Raw genomic sequence first — 15,241 nt, 5'->3', positions numbered from 1 at the left:
TTCGTAATGCAGGTTCAATGCTAAAGGAAGATGAGCCAGAAGATGGATTATATTCGCTGGAAAAATTACGAACTTCCCCAGAACTATGGCCTGAAAAAAGTGAGAAAACTACTTACCAACAGAGCCTTAAATTCATATTCCTACTTACAAAGCAAGGTAAAAGTCTAGTTGAGGGGTCGACTTAGCAAAATATCGAGAGCGGTGTCAACGACGGCGGAAAATAAAAATTGTAACTCGGTCGAAAGATTTTAACGAAAAACCGAAAATTAGCCACGGGTTCTTCCGAAACGGGGCGTGATATTCATAGTATTTTTGCGCAGAACACCTTTCTACGTTGGCGGCCTTGTTGTTGTTGTTGTTGTAGCAATGCTTCGCGCCACCTAACAGCCGCGGCCGATCAAATTGTCGTCAATATCCTCTAACGGCAGTCCAAGGAAACTTGCTGTTTCAACAGGGGTGGACTATAAGGAAAGGGGTGTTAGAGGCGTTGGTTCCACATTACAATTAAAGAGATGGTTGGTGTCATGTGCGGACACATTGCAAGCGGGGCATACATTTTGTATGTCGGGGTTGATTCTGGATATGTAAGAGTTTAACCTCTTACAGTATCCAGAACGAAGTTGAGCACTGGATTCACCGGGCAATTTCCGGCTGCTTGTGTTTTTTCGCTTCATAGGGCTGGGTTCTCAGGTGCCGTATTTCCTCAAAATGCTTACGGAGATGACTCCTTAAGCCCCTAGGCGGTTCTAGTTCATCAATCAGATGTCTGTTGGGATGCTCAGGTTTCTGGGTATTCAACAGGAACTGTTTGGTCAGCATCTCATTTCTCTCCCTGATGGGGAGTAGTCTCGCCTCATTATGCAGATGGTGTTCTGTGGACATAAGAAGACAGCCCGTGGCAATTCTGAGAGCAGTATTTTGGCAGGCCTGTAGCTTCTTCCAGTGGGTAATTTTTAGGCTTGGCGACCATATGGGTGACGTGTAGCACGTAATCGGCTGGCTAATTGCTTTGTATGTAGTCATGAGCGTTTCTTTATCTTTTCGCCAGGTACTGCCAGCGAGGGATTTGAGGATTTTGTTACGGCTCTGAATTCTCGGAACAATTGCGGCTGCTCGCTCACCAAAATGTAGATCCTGATCGAACGTCGCACCCAAGATTTTGGGGTTTAGGACAGTCGGTAGCGTAGTGCCATCGACGTGGATTTTCAAAATGGTCGACATTTGGGACGTCCATGTTGTAAATAAGGTCGCGGAAGATTTAGTCGGTGACAATGCCAGGTTTCGCGAGGCGAAAAAGCTGGAGAGATCAGGGAGGTAGCCGTTTATTTTATTGCATAGCTCATCGATCTTTGGGCCTGGGCCTGTGGCCATTATTGTGCAGTCATCGGCGTAGGAAACGATTGTGATTCCTTCCGGTGGTGAAGTTAGCTTAGATATGTAGAAATTAAACAAAAGTGGGGATAGGACACCACCCTGTGGCACCCCTTGTTTAATTCTCCTTGGTTTTGATGTTTCGTTTCTAAATTGCACCGATGCCTGCCGACCACCCAGATAACTTGCGGTCCACCTTTTAAGACATGGGGGAAGGGTAGACCCTTCCAGGTCTTGCAGTGGTTGTTGTTGTTGTAGCAATGCTCGCTCCACCTAATAGCCGCGACCGATCACAAATTGTCATCAATATCCTCTAACGGGAGTCCAAGGAAACTTGCCGTTTCAACAGGGGTGGACCATAAGGAAATTGGTGTTAGAGGCGTTGGTTCCACATTACAATTGAAGAGATGGTTGGTGTCATGTGGGGACACATTGCAAGCGGGACATACATTTTGTATGTCGGGGTTGATTCTGGATAGGTAAGAGTTTAACCTGTTACAGTATCCAGAACGAAGTTGAGCAAGAGTGACACGCGTTTCCCTGGGGAGTATGCGTTCCTCTTCCGCAAGTTTTGGATAATTTTCGTTAAGTACTGGATTCACCGGGCAATTCCCGGCATAAAGGTCCGACGCCTGTTTATGGAGTTCACCAAGGACCTGCTTGTGTTTTTTCACTTCATACGGCTGGGTTCTCAGGTGCCGTATTTCCTCAAAATGCTTACGGAGATAACTCCTTAAGCACCTAGGCGGTGCTGGTTCATCAATCAGATGTCTGTTGGGATGCCCAGGTTTCTGGGTATTCAACAGGAACTGTTTGGTCAGCATCTCATTTCTCTCCCTGATGGGGAGTATTCTCGCCTCATTATGCAGATGGTGTTCTGGGGACATAAGAAGACAGCCCGTGGCGATTCTGAGAGCAGTATTTTGGCAGGCCTGTAGTTTCTTCCAGTGGGTGATTTTTAGGCTTGGCGACCATATGGGTGACGCGTAGCACGTAATCGGCTGGCTAATTGCTTTGTATGTAGTCATGAGCGTTTCTTTATCTTTTCCCCAAGTACTGCCAGCGAGGGATTTGAGGATTTTGTTACGGCTCTGAATTCTCGGAACAATTGCGGCTGCGTGCTCACCAAAATGTAGATCCTGATCAAACGTCACACCCAAGATTTTGGGGTGTAGGACAGTCGGTAGCGTAGTGCCATCGACGTGGATATTCAAAATGGTCGACATTTGGGGCGTCCATGTTGTAACTAAGGTCGCGGAAGATTTAGTCGGTGATAATGCCAGGTTTCGCGAGGCGAAAAAACTGGAGAGATCAGGGAGGTACCCGTTTATTTTATTGCATAGCGCAACGATCTTTGGGCCTGGGCCTGTGGCCATTATTGTGCAGTCATCGGCGTAGGAAACGATTGTGACTCCTTCCGGTGGTGAAGGTAGCTTAGATATGTAGAAATTAAACAAAAGTGGGGATAGGACACCACCCTGTGGCACCCCTTGTTTAATTCTCCTTGGTTTTGATGTTTCGTTTCTAAATTGCACCGATGTCTGCCGACCACCCAGATAATTTGCGGTCCACCTTTTAAGACATGGGGGAAGGGTAGACCCTTCCAGGTCCGGCAGTTACGAGCCATGGTTGACCGTATCAAAAGCTTTTGATTGGTCTAGCGCTACGAGTACTGTTCTATGGTGGGGGTATTGCTTTAAACCGCAATTTATCTGGGTGCTAATGGCATTTAGCGCGGTGGTAGTGCTATGGAGTTTTCTGAAGCCATGCTGATGAGGGGCTAGCTGCAAATTTGCTTGGAAATAAGGGAGCAAAATGGCTTCAAGCGTCTTTGCCACTGGCGATAGGAGAGATATCGGACGATACGACTCACCCATGTTAGCTGGTTTCCCAGGCTTTAGTAGCGGGACCACCTTGGCCATTTTCCATTTCTCAGGTATGACAAATGTGGAAAGAGACAGATTGAAGACATGCGCTAAATATTTGAAACCCTCTTTCCCTAGGCTTTTAAGCATCGGCATGGCTATGCCGTCTGGGCCCACTGTTTTAGATGGTTTAGCGCGACCAATGGCGTCCCAACCTCTTTAGCGGTGATGGTGATTGGTGACGCGCTGAATTTGTGTTTATGTGCGTGTCTATTGGCTCTCCGTCTATCTTTGTCGACCGTAGGATGCATTATATATTGTCGGCAGAAAGCGCTCAAGCATTTTTTCGCGTCCGACAGCACTTTGTCGCCAAAGGCGATGGAAACTTTGTCTTTGTGCTTAGTCGGATTCGATAGGGACTTTACGGTGGACCAAAGTTTACCCACACCGGTAGAGAGGTTACAACCTCTTAGGTACTCCTCCCATTTCGACCGCTTGTGTTCATCCACAAGCAATCTGATGCGTTGGTTTATATCCCTTATTTGGGGGTCGCCTGGATCAAGCTGTCTTATAAGGTCACGTTCTCTCGCTAAGTTTGCGGCCTCCGCCGGGAAGTGGGGCCGGATTTCGGGAATTCTCCCGGCGGGAATGAAATGTGCCGAGGCGGATTTAATGACCTTACGGAAGGCACGCTCCCCTTGGCGGGCATCAGTCGGGATAGGGAGGGCAGCAAAGCGGCTGTCTGTAAAGTATTTATATTCTTCCCACTTTCCTTTTTTGAAGTTTATGAAAGTGCGTTTTTCAGTGACGATGAAGTCGGCGGTACGCTCAAGCGAAATAAGTATGGGCAGGTGGTCGGATGCCAATGTTACCATCGGCTGCCAGTTGACGCAGTTTACGAGTTCTGCGCTCACGATTGAGATATCTGGCGACCTGTGACAGCTTCCTACCATACGTGTGGGGGCGTCTCCGTTTATTGTGCAGAACGTCGTTTCTTCTATTTGATCCGCCAACATCTCACCCCTACTGTCCGCCCGCAAGTTTCAGTGCCATTGATCATGATGGGCATTGAAATCGCCTAAGATAATGCGATTGTTGCCAGTGAGTAAGGCCCTGATATTAGGGCGGTATCCACTGGAGCAACAGGTGGCAGGAGGGATGTAGATGTTGATGATTTCTAGGTTTGCATCGCCTGACCGGACAGATAGGCCTTGACGTTCTAAGACATTTTCCCTGCGGTCGATGCCAGGATCAAATATATAATATTGCACAGAGTGGTGTATGATAAACGCGAGACCGCCTCCATTTCCGCTCTCGCGGTCTTTCCTGTGGACATTATACCCAGAGCAGGTCTGCAATGCAGATCTTGCTGTGAGTTTAGTCTCTTGAATCGTGGCGATGCGGATGTTGTGCCGCTTCTTGAAATCGACTATCTCCGTAATCTTCCCAGTTAGTCCATTACAGTTTAGCTGCAGAATTCTGAAGTGCATAAGGGGAGACGCCGCCACTCTGGGGGTAAGTGACGGGTGGGACTGGGCGTCCTTGGGCAAGCATTGGGGTACCCGGATGATTTGGGTTTGCGACCAGACAACATGGCGCGATGAAACCCGTCGGGGGGTTGCCGTCGCGGAGACCAGAACATATAGGAAAGTGGCACCACCCAAGGCAGGAGCTGCATTGGGCGGATGTCGCAAACCTATATATTCTGTGCTGGCAGACGGTGCAAACGGAGGTAGGGACTAAGAGTCTGTTTCCCTGACCTGCACGATTGCTGACGGAAAAGAGGGGGGAGAAGACGGGGGCAGCGGCTGATGCTCAGCATTGCTACCAACTCTACTACGAAGGTAGTAGTTATGAGTGGTATCAGCTGTTTGAGTTGTTGGCGCCGTGGGGCGCGAGCAGCAGCGGGTACTTGTTGTGGCTTGCTGAGCAGCGGGGCTGCTGGAAGGTAGTGGGGGGGCGCTTAGGCGTAGACTACGGGACGCCCTTGGGCGTGAACAGCAAGGAGCCACAAAAGATTTATAAAAGTTACGTGGACGTCGGGTTTTGGGATCAAGCCCAGAACAACCTGTTCGATGCAACCATCCCTTGCACGAGACACACTGAACAGAGTATGACCGTCCTAAAAAGATTCTTTTCCGGCAGATGCAGCAAAACCATTTCTCAGGACCGGGGTCAGGAGACGGACCCGGATTGGATTCGATGCCTTCCCGGAGTAAGAGAATATGGAGCAGTCCTGCTGCAAGGAGCTGCTGGGAGGATGACAATTTGTGGGAGGGACGAAACAAATTAGATGGGGTCACACTGAAATGACAGTCCTTGTTCGGGAAAAATCCCGATTCGCTCCGGTACATAGAACCGACTGCCTTGGGAATCGGGTCTTGCAGTAACGAGCCATGGTTGACCGTATCAAAAGCTTTTGATAGGTCTAGCGCTACGAGTACTGTTTATGGTGGGGGTATTGATTTAAACCGCAATTTATCTGGGTGCTAATGGCATTTAGCGCGGTGGTAGTGCTATGGGGTTTTCTGAAGCCATGCTGATGAGAGGCTAGCTGCAAATTTGCTTGGAAATAAGGAAGCAAAATGGCTTCAAGCGTCTTTGCTACTGGCGATAGGAGAGATATCGGACGATACGACTCTCCTATGTTAGCTGGTTTCCCAGGCTTTAGTAGCGGGACCACCTTGGCTATTTTCCATGTCTCGGGTGTGACAAAGGTGGAAAGAGAAAGGTTGAAGACATGCGCTAAATATTTGAAACCCTCTTTCCCTAGGCTTTTAAGCATCGGCATGGCTATGCCGTTGTTGTTGTTGTTGTTGTTGTAGCGATTAGGTTACTCCCCGAAGGCTTTGGGGAGTGTTATCGATGTGATGGTCCTTTGTCGGATACAGATCCGATACGCTCCGGTAACACAGCACCATTCAGGTGCTGGCCCGACCATCTCGGGAACGATTTATATGGCCACATTGAACCTTCAGGCAATCCCTCCCTCCCCACCCCAAGTCCCATGAGGAGCTTGGGGTCGCCAGAGCCTCGTCTGTTAGTGAAACGGGATTCGCCGCTCGAAGGTGAGGTTGACAATTGGGTTGGAGAAGCTATATATTGCGCTACACTCCCCTTGAATCCCTGGCTATGCCGTCTGGGCCCACTGTTTTAGATGGTTTAGCGCGACCAATGGCGTCCCAACCTCTTTAGCGGTGATGGTGATTGGTGACGCGCTGAATTTGTGTTTATGTGCGTGTCTATTGGCCCTCCGTCTATCTTTGTCGACCGTAGAATGCATTATATATTGTCGGCAGAAAGCGCTCGCGCATTTTTTCCCATCCGACAGCACTTTGTCGCCAAAGGCTTTGTTGTTGTTGTTGTTGTCACAAATTGTCATCAATATCCTCTAACGGGAGTCCCAGGAAACTTGCCCTTTCAACAGGGGTGGACCATAAGGAAAGGGGTGTTAGAGGCGTTGGTTCCACATTACAATTAAAGAGATGGTTGGTGTCATGTGGGGACACATTGCAAGCAGGGCATACATTTTGTATGTCGGGGTTGATTCTGGATAGGTAAGAGTTTAACCTGTTACAGTATCCAGAACGAAGTTGAGCAAGAGTGACACGCGTTTCCCTGGGGAGTATGCGTTCCTCTTCTGCGAGTTCTGGATATTTTTCTTCAAGTACTGGATTCACCGGGCAATTCCCGACATAAAGGTCCGACGCCTGTCTATGGAGTTCACCAAGGACCTGCTTGTGTTTTTCCGCTTCATACGGCTGGGTTCTCAGGTGCCGTATTTCCTCAAAGTGCTTACGGAGATGACTCCTTAGGCCCCTAGGCGGTGCTGGTTCGTCAATCAGATGTCTGTTGGGATGCCCAGGTTTCTGGGTATTCAACAGAAACTGTTTGGTCAGCATCTCATTTCTCTCCCTGATGGGGAGTATTCTCGCCTCATTATGCAGATGGTGTTCTGGGGACATAAGAAGACAGCCCGTGGCGATTCTGAGAGCAGTATTTTGGCAGGCCTGTAGTTTCTTCCAGTGGGTGGTTTTTAGGCTTGGCGACCATATGGGTGACGCGTAGCACGTAATCGGCTGGCTAATTGCTTTGTATGTGGTCAAGAGCGTTTCTTTATCTTTTCCCCAGGTACTGCCAGCAAGGGATTTGAGGATTTTATTACGGCTCTGAATTCTTGGAACAATTGCGGTTGCGTGCGCACCAAAATGTAGATCCTGATCAAACGTCACACCCAAGATTTTGGGGTGTAGGACAGTCGGTAGCGTAGTGCCATCGACGTGGATGTTCAATATGGTCGACATTTGGGGCGTCCATGTTGTAAATAAGGTCGCGGAAGATTTAGTCGATGACAATGCCAAGTTTCGCGAGGCGAAAAAACTGGAGAGATCAGGGAGATAGCCGTTTATTTTATTGCATAGCTCATCGATCTCTGGGCCTGGGCCTGTGGCCATTATTGTGCAGTCATCGGCGTAGGAAACGATTGTGACTCCTTCCGGTGGGGAAGGTAGCTTAGATATGTAGAAATTAAACAAAAGCGGGGATAGGACACCACCCTGTGGCACCCCTTGTTTAATTCTCCTTTGTTTTGATGTTTCGTTTCTGAATTGCACCGATGCCTGCCGACCACCCAGATAATTTGCGGTCCACCTTTTAAGACATGGGGGAAGGGTAGACCCTTCCAGGTCTTGCAGTAACGAGCCATGGTTGACCGTATCAAAAGCTTTTGATAGGTCTAAAGCTACGAGTACTGTTCTATGGTGGGGATATCGATTCAAACCGCAATTTATCTGGGTGCTAATGACATTTAGCGCGGAGGTAGTGCTATGGATTTTTCTGAAGCCATTCTGATGAGGGGCTAGCTGCAAATGTGCTTGGAAATAAGGGAGCAAAATGACTTCAAGCGTCTTTGCCACTGGCGATAGGAGAGACATCGGACGATATGACTCACCTACGTTAGCTGGTTTCCCAGGCTTTAGTAGCGGGACCACCTTGGCCATTTTCCATTTCTCGGGTATGACAAAGGTGGAAAGAGACAGGTTGAAGACATGCGCTAAATATTTGAAACCCTCTTTCCCTAGGTTTTTAAGCATCGGCATGGCTATGCCGTCTGGGCCCACTGCTTTGGATGGTTTAGTGCGACCAATGGCGTCCTCAACCTCTCTAGCGGTGATGGTAATTGGTGACGCGCTGAGTTTGTGTTTATGTGCTTGTCTATTGGCTCTCCGTCTATCTTTGTCGACCGTAGGATGCATTATATATTGTCGGCAGAAAGCGCTCGCGCATTTTTTCGCATCCGACAGCACCTTATCGCCAAAGGCGATGGAAACTTTGTCTTTGTGCTTAGTCGGATTCGATAGGGACTTTACGGTGGACCAAAGTTTACCTACACCGGTAGAGAGGTTACAACCTCTTAGGTGCTCTTCCCATTTCGCTCGCTTGTGTTCGTCCACAAGCAATCTGATGCGTTGGTTTATATCCCTTATTTGGGGGTCGCCTGGATCAAGCTGTCTTATAAGGTCGCGTTCCCTCGCTAAGCTCGCGGCCTCCGCCGGGAAGTGGGGCCGGATTTCGGGAATTCTCCCGGCGGGGATGAAATGTGCCGAGGCGGATTCAATGACCTTACGGAAGGCACGCTCCCCTTGGCGGGCATCAGTCGGGATAGGGAGGGCAGCAAAGCTGCTGTCTGTTGCAGATTTATATTCTTCCCACTTTCCTTTTTTGAAGTTTATGAAAGTGCGTTTTTCGGTGACGATGAAGTCGGCGGTACGCTCGAACGAAATAAGTATGGGCAGGTGGTCGGATGCCAATGTTACCATCGGCTGCCAGTTGACGCAGTTTACGAGTTCTGCGCTCACGATTGAGATATCTGGCGACCTGTGACAGCTTCCTACCATACGTGTGGGGGCGTCTCCGTTTATTGTGCAGAACGTCGTTTCGTCTATTTGATCCGCCTACATCTCACCCCTACTGTCCGCCCGCAAGTTTGAATGCCATAGGTCGTGATGGGCATTGAAATCGCCTAAGATAATGCGATTGTTGCCAATGAGTAAGGCCTCGATATTAGGGCGGTATCCACTGGGGCAACAGGTGACAGGAGGGATGTAGATGTTGATGATTTCTAGATTTGCATCGCCTGACCGGACAGATAGGCCTTGACGTTCGAAGACATTTTCCCTGCGGTCGATGCCAGGATCAAATATATGATATTGCACAGAGTGGTGTATAATAAACGCGAGGCCGCCTCCATTTCCGCTCTCGCGGTCTTTCCTGTGGACATTATAACCAGAGCAGGTCTGCAATGCAGATCTTGCTGTGAGTTTAGTCTCTTGAATCGCAGCAATGCGGATGTTGTGCCGCTTCATGAAATCGACTATCTCCGTAATCTTCCCAGTTAGTCCATTACAGTTGAACTGCAGAATTCTGAAGTGCATGAGGGGTGACGCCGCCACTCTAGGGGTAAGTGACGGGTGACTACGCCTAGGTTGTGGAAGGCCAGGACGCAATTGCTGTTGTGGGCTTGGGACTGGGCGCCCTTGGGCAAGCATTGGGGTACCCGGATGATTTGGGTTTGCGACCTGGCAACATGGCGCGATGAAACCCGTCGAGGGGTTGCCGTCGCGGAGACCAGAACATCTAGGAAAGTGGCACCACCCAACGCAGGAGCTGCATTGAGCGGATGTCGCAAACCTATATATTCTGTGCTGGCAGACGGTGCAAACGGAGGCAGGGACTAAGAGTCTGTTTCCCTGACCTGCACGATTGCTGCCAGAAAAGAGGGGAGGAGAAGAAGACGGGGGCAGGGGCTGATGCTCAGCATTGCTACCAGCTCTACTACGAAGGTAGTAGTTATGAGTGGTATCAGCTGTTTGAGTTGTTGGCGCCGTGGGGCGCGAGCAGCAGCGGGTACTTGTTGTGGCTTGCTGAGCAGCGAAGCTGCTGGAAGGTAGTGGGGATACGCTTAGGCGTAGACTACGGGACGCCCTTGGGCGTGAGCAGCAAGGAGCCACAAAAGATTTATAAAAGTTACGTGGACGTCGGGTTTTGGGATCAAGCCCAGAACAACCTGTCCGATGCAACCATCCCTTGCACGAGACACACTGAACAGAGTATGACCGTCCTAAAAAGATTCTTTTCTGGCAAATGCAGCAAAACCATTTCTCAGGACCGGGGTCAGGAGACGGACCCGGATTGGGTTCGATACCTTCCCGGAGTAAGAGAATATGTAGCAGTCCTGCTGCAAGGAGCTGCTGGGAGGATGACAATTTGTGGGAGGGACGAAACAAATTAAATGGGGTCACACTGAAATGACAGTCCTTGGTCGGGAAAAATCCCGAGTCGCTCCGGTACATAGAACCGACTGCCTTGGGAAGCGCCAAAGGCTTTGTCTTTGTGCTTAGTCGGATTCGATAGGGACTTTACGGTGGACCAAAGTTTACCCACACCGGTAGAGAGGTTACAACCTCTTAGGTGCTCCTCCCATTTCGCCCGCTTGTGTTCGTCCACAAGCAATCTGATGCGTTGGTTTATATCCCTTATTTGGGGGTCGCCTGGATCAAGCTGTCTTATAAGGACACGTTCTCTCGCTAAGTTTGCGGCCTCCGCCGGGAAGTGGGCCTGATTTCGGGAATTCTCCCGGCGGGAATGAAACATCCCGAGGCGGATTCAATGACCTAACGGAAGGCACGCTCCCCTTGCGGGCATCAGTCGGGAGAGGGAGGACAGCAAAGAGGTTGTCTGTATAAGATTTATATTCCTCCCACTTTTCTTTTTTGAAGTTTATGAAAGTGCGTTTTTCGTTGACGATGAAGTCGGCGGTACGCTCGAGCGAAATAAGTATAGGCAGGTGGTCAGATGCCAATGTTACCATCGGCTGCCAGTTGACGCAGTTTACGAGTTCTGCGCTCACGATTAAGATATTTGGCGAACTGTGGCAGCTTCCTACCATACGTGTAGGGGCGTCTCCGTTTATTGTGCAGAACGTCGTTTCTTCTATTTGATCCGCCAACATCTCACCCCTACTGTCCGCCCGCAAGTTTGAGTGCCATAGATCGTGACGGGCATTGAAGTCGCCCAAGATGATGCGATTGTTGCCAGTAAGTAAGGCTCTGATATTAGGGCGGTATCCACTGGGCAACAGGTGGCAGGAGGGATGTAGATGTTGATGATTTCTAGGTTTGCATCGCCTGACCGGACAGATAGGTCTTGACGTTTTAAGACATTGTCCCTGCGGTCGATGCCAGGATCAAATATATAATAATGCACAGAGTGGTGTATGATAAACGCGAGGCCGCCTCCATTTCCGCTCCCGCGGTCTTTCCTGTGGACATTATACCCAGAGCAGGTCTGCAATGCAGATCTTGCTGTGAGTTTAGTCTCTTGAATCGTAGCGATGCGGAGACCAGAACATCTAGCAAAGTGGCACCACCCAAGGCAGGAGCTGCATTGGGCGGATATCGCAAACATATATATTCTGTGCTGGCAAACGGTGCAAACGGAGGTAGGGACTAAGAGTCTGTTTCCCTGACCTTCGGCCGCGCTTATACACTTATGTTCACAATTTTGTTCGCATGAAAATCGCCAACTTCAACTGCATATATCTCCGGACAGAGATACAATTTTTCTTTTCTGCCTTCGGATTATTATTGTCCAGGTGAAAACGCGTATTAGCAGTCGACCCCTCAACTAGATTTTTACCCAAAGCAATTTTCCCAGCTTAAAAACGATTGTAGGGGTATACATGGGAGGGATATTATATAATGCAATCAATGTCTTCAAACGCGTAGTTATATTAGAGCGTATGTCTTGAGATATGGGGAAATCCGCCAAACTGGTTTTTTTTTGGAGAAACAATTTTATTTTTAAAGATCGCATTATGCAAATATCTTTCTGTTAGGAAAATTGAGGGGTAAATTGAAGCTATAGTGCATCGCCGTTACTCGTTTTACATAATGCCTCAAAAAGATATAGTTAAAAGATCGAGCAAAATATATATAAATTGAGGTCGCAATGTTAAATATAAGTTTATTTCAACACTTCTGTACCGATTATATCGAAATTTTAACAAAATATGGAGATACATGCACCTTTCTACCGATTCTTTTGAAACTTTAAAAACTTATAGATATGTGAACGAAGTATGTTTAGGTTAAAAAGTTCTTTAATACCCGAGATCCGGTTTTGGAGATATTGATAAAAATATAAACCCGGAAAACCTAAATTTTTTTAAATTATTTAAACACTTAACCGATTGTGTTGAAATTTTATCAGGATGTACATATCTATGTGGGATATATTTAGGTAAAATTTTGTTGATACCCGAAACCCGGTTTTAGAGATATCGGCAAATGGAAAATTGACAATCGTCAAAAAGTGTAGAAAAAATGTTTTTTTTTTTTTTTGATTTTTGTACCAAATTTGTGTTTCTTTTCATTTACTTTTAAATAAAACCTGGTTTAAAAAAAAAAATTTTTTTTTGTATACACTTTTTGACGATTGCCAATTTTTGTCGGAAATTTCGTATATTTGCCCCATGTACAAACATCAATAACTTTCCTTGCGTGAATATTCCAAGATGAGGCAATTCATGGTATACCACTGTGGTGTAGGGAAAAAATTAACAAACGGGTATGAAATGATAAAAGTAAAATTGTAGCTGTGCCCACAAAAAAACATGCTCCTGAAAAAAATTTACGCAACCAAGTGCTTCCACTTTTCTGTCTCTACCTTCGAAACTGAAAGGGGCACATCGAATTTGAAGCCCCGGGTATTTTTAGTCCCTGATAGGCCATTATCGTGCATAATCCAAATTTCAATACTCAGTTGCCTAAAAAAGCTATAAGCAAAAACTGTCAATATTGCAAATGACAAAAAAAAGTATCGCTACTTTGATTGATGATAGTTTTCAGTATTGGAGGGGCACATTAATTTTGACACTCTACTCTTCTGTACATCTGCAGCTGCGACAATAATCGAAGGTCGTTACCCCCATTCTAGCACCATGCGTGCCTATTAAACAATGCCCTGTTAGAACCCTTATCAAGGACGATAGAACTGATTTGTTTAAAATCAGAAGCGCTTTGTGCGCCCCTTGTAATACGAGGGCAAGGTTAGCCTGGATGTCTCACACGATAATATGGCTGACCATAGTCCATTTGCGATTCTTATAGTGCTTGTGTTCACACGAAACCTGAAAGTGGCCATGGGTATACACCGAATCATTTCCCGGAAGGATATGGTCGGTGGTGCCTCTTCTGGCCAACTCGTCTGCTCTGCAGTTGCCTTCAATATCCCTGTGCCCACGTACCCATATAAGGCTGATACTGAATTGCTGAGCCATCTCGGTAAGAGATCTGCGGCATTCAGTAACCGGCTTTGCGTTGTCGACGAATGAGTCCAGGGCCTTTAATGCGGGCTGGCTGTCTGAGAAAATAAACACCCGTTTACCATCCTTAGGCATAGACCCGTGATACACAGCCTTGTGTATTGCCAGCATTTCCGCTTGGTAAACACTACAGGTAGTCAGTGCGTACCGGTATTGAGACTGGGGCGTTCGTGCCCAGGATTGCTGCGTGTCCACTAGATCCATTTGACCAGATCCCCTTATGCGTACAGCGGCGATGACCGCTATTTCCTTCGCCACCAGGTCATGAGGTGGAAGGTATAGCATTGTGTTGAGTGCTTCAGACAGAGTGGAGCCGAGAGCTCCGGTAATGCAGAGCTCCGAACTTCTTTGCAACTTTTGAAGCATTTTAAGACAGGTACTTTTAGCTAGTGCAGGCCACCAGACCAAGGCACCATAAAGAAGAATGGGGCGCACAATGGCTGTGTAAATCCAGTAGGCCACCTTAGGGGAGAATCCCCAGGAGGTGCCAATTAATTAACCTCAGGTGAAACTACGCTTTGCACGAAGTATACAGACAAAAGCTTGACCATCTTATGTATCTCTATTTCTTTTCAGCAGACGCAGCAGTACCAATTCTAAAGACCGGGGTTGGGTTCGACGCCTCTCTGGAGTAAGTGAACGATCTGCGAGATTTTGAGGCAAAAACCCCGGATCTTTCCGAAATGGCCAAAAGGTTGATTTCGTTAAATACATACAAACAAAACCTTTCCTAAATATTATTTTTTTAAATAGAAAAATTAAGATTTTTAAAGTAAGAACACCGGCGTGCGCCGGAGCGCCGCCCACGCCGCCGTTTAAGTGATCGGCGTAAACCTCTATTCCATGAGGCGTAGTAGTTGGTTGACCGTAACCACCCAAAGTAGCGGAGAGAGAACGCCGCCCTGCGGAGTGCCTCTGCTGACCGGTCTGCGGATCACGCATCCACCTAGCTCAGTTTTAAACTGCCTACTCGTAAGCAGATTATATATAAACTCCACCAGGCACGCGTTAACCGCCAGATCGGTCAGCGCCGAGTGATGGCCTCCGGTCTAAGGCACCCGCTATATCTAGAAATGCCACCAGTGTGTATTCCTTGAGGTCAAGTGACCTTTCGATAACGGATACTAGTGAGTGTAAGGCCGTGTCAGTTGACCTGCCCTTATTGTAGGCATGTTGAGCTTGCTAAAGAAGCGATGGCTCAATCCTCCTCCTGATGTAGTCCTCTAGGAGTCCTTCGAGTGCTTTAAGCAAAAGAAGATAAGCTTATAGGTCCCCCAGCGGGTTAGGGAGTCAGAATATACCCGCGGTAGGTATGCCTGTCGTAAGAGGTGACTAAAATACCAGGTTCAAGAGGCTGTGTAGCGCAACACTTCAGGTTGCCAGCGCAATATACAGCTTCTCCAAACCCAATTGTCAACCTCACCTATCCGCGGCGGTGGGGAGGGAGGGATGGCCTGAAGGTTTAATGTGGCCATATAAATCGTTCCCGAGTAGGTCGGGCTAGCACCTTAATGGTGCTGTGTTACCGGAGCGTACCGGATCTGTATCCGGCAAAGGACCATCACATCGATAACACTCCCCAAAGCCTTCGGGGAGCAAATCGCTACAACAACAATAACAA

The 15,241-nt window shown here is 47.9% G+C and overlaps 1 protein-coding gene and 1 long non-coding RNA gene across 4 annotated transcripts in view; both read left to right on the top strand.

Moving 5' to 3' along the window:
• MAPk-Ak2 (MAP kinase-activated protein kinase 2) overlaps positions 1-15,241 on the top strand; it is a 383,073-nt gene that overhangs the window by 304,522 nt on the left and 63,310 nt on the right. The gene's annotated exons all lie outside the window — the stretch shown is intronic.
• The window catches only part of LOC137250325 (uncharacterized), a 47,179-nt gene that overhangs the window by 266 nt on the left and 31,672 nt on the right, over positions 1-15,241 (top strand). The window contains exon 2 of the long non-coding RNA XR_010952907.1: positions 13-156. This is a non-coding gene — a long non-coding RNA (uncharacterized lncRNA). The remainder of the gene's footprint in view (positions 1-12; positions 157-15,241) is intronic.

This window comes from Eurosta solidaginis, chromosome 4, assembly GCF_040869045.1.
Source record: "Eurosta solidaginis isolate ZX-2024a chromosome 4, ASM4086904v1, whole genome shotgun sequence".
In the NCBI taxonomy this organism is placed as follows: Eukaryota; Metazoa; Arthropoda; class Insecta; order Diptera; family Tephritidae; genus Eurosta; species Eurosta solidaginis.
Note: the sequence above shows the minus strand (reverse complement) of the source record. Positions and strands in the feature narration are given on the sequence as shown.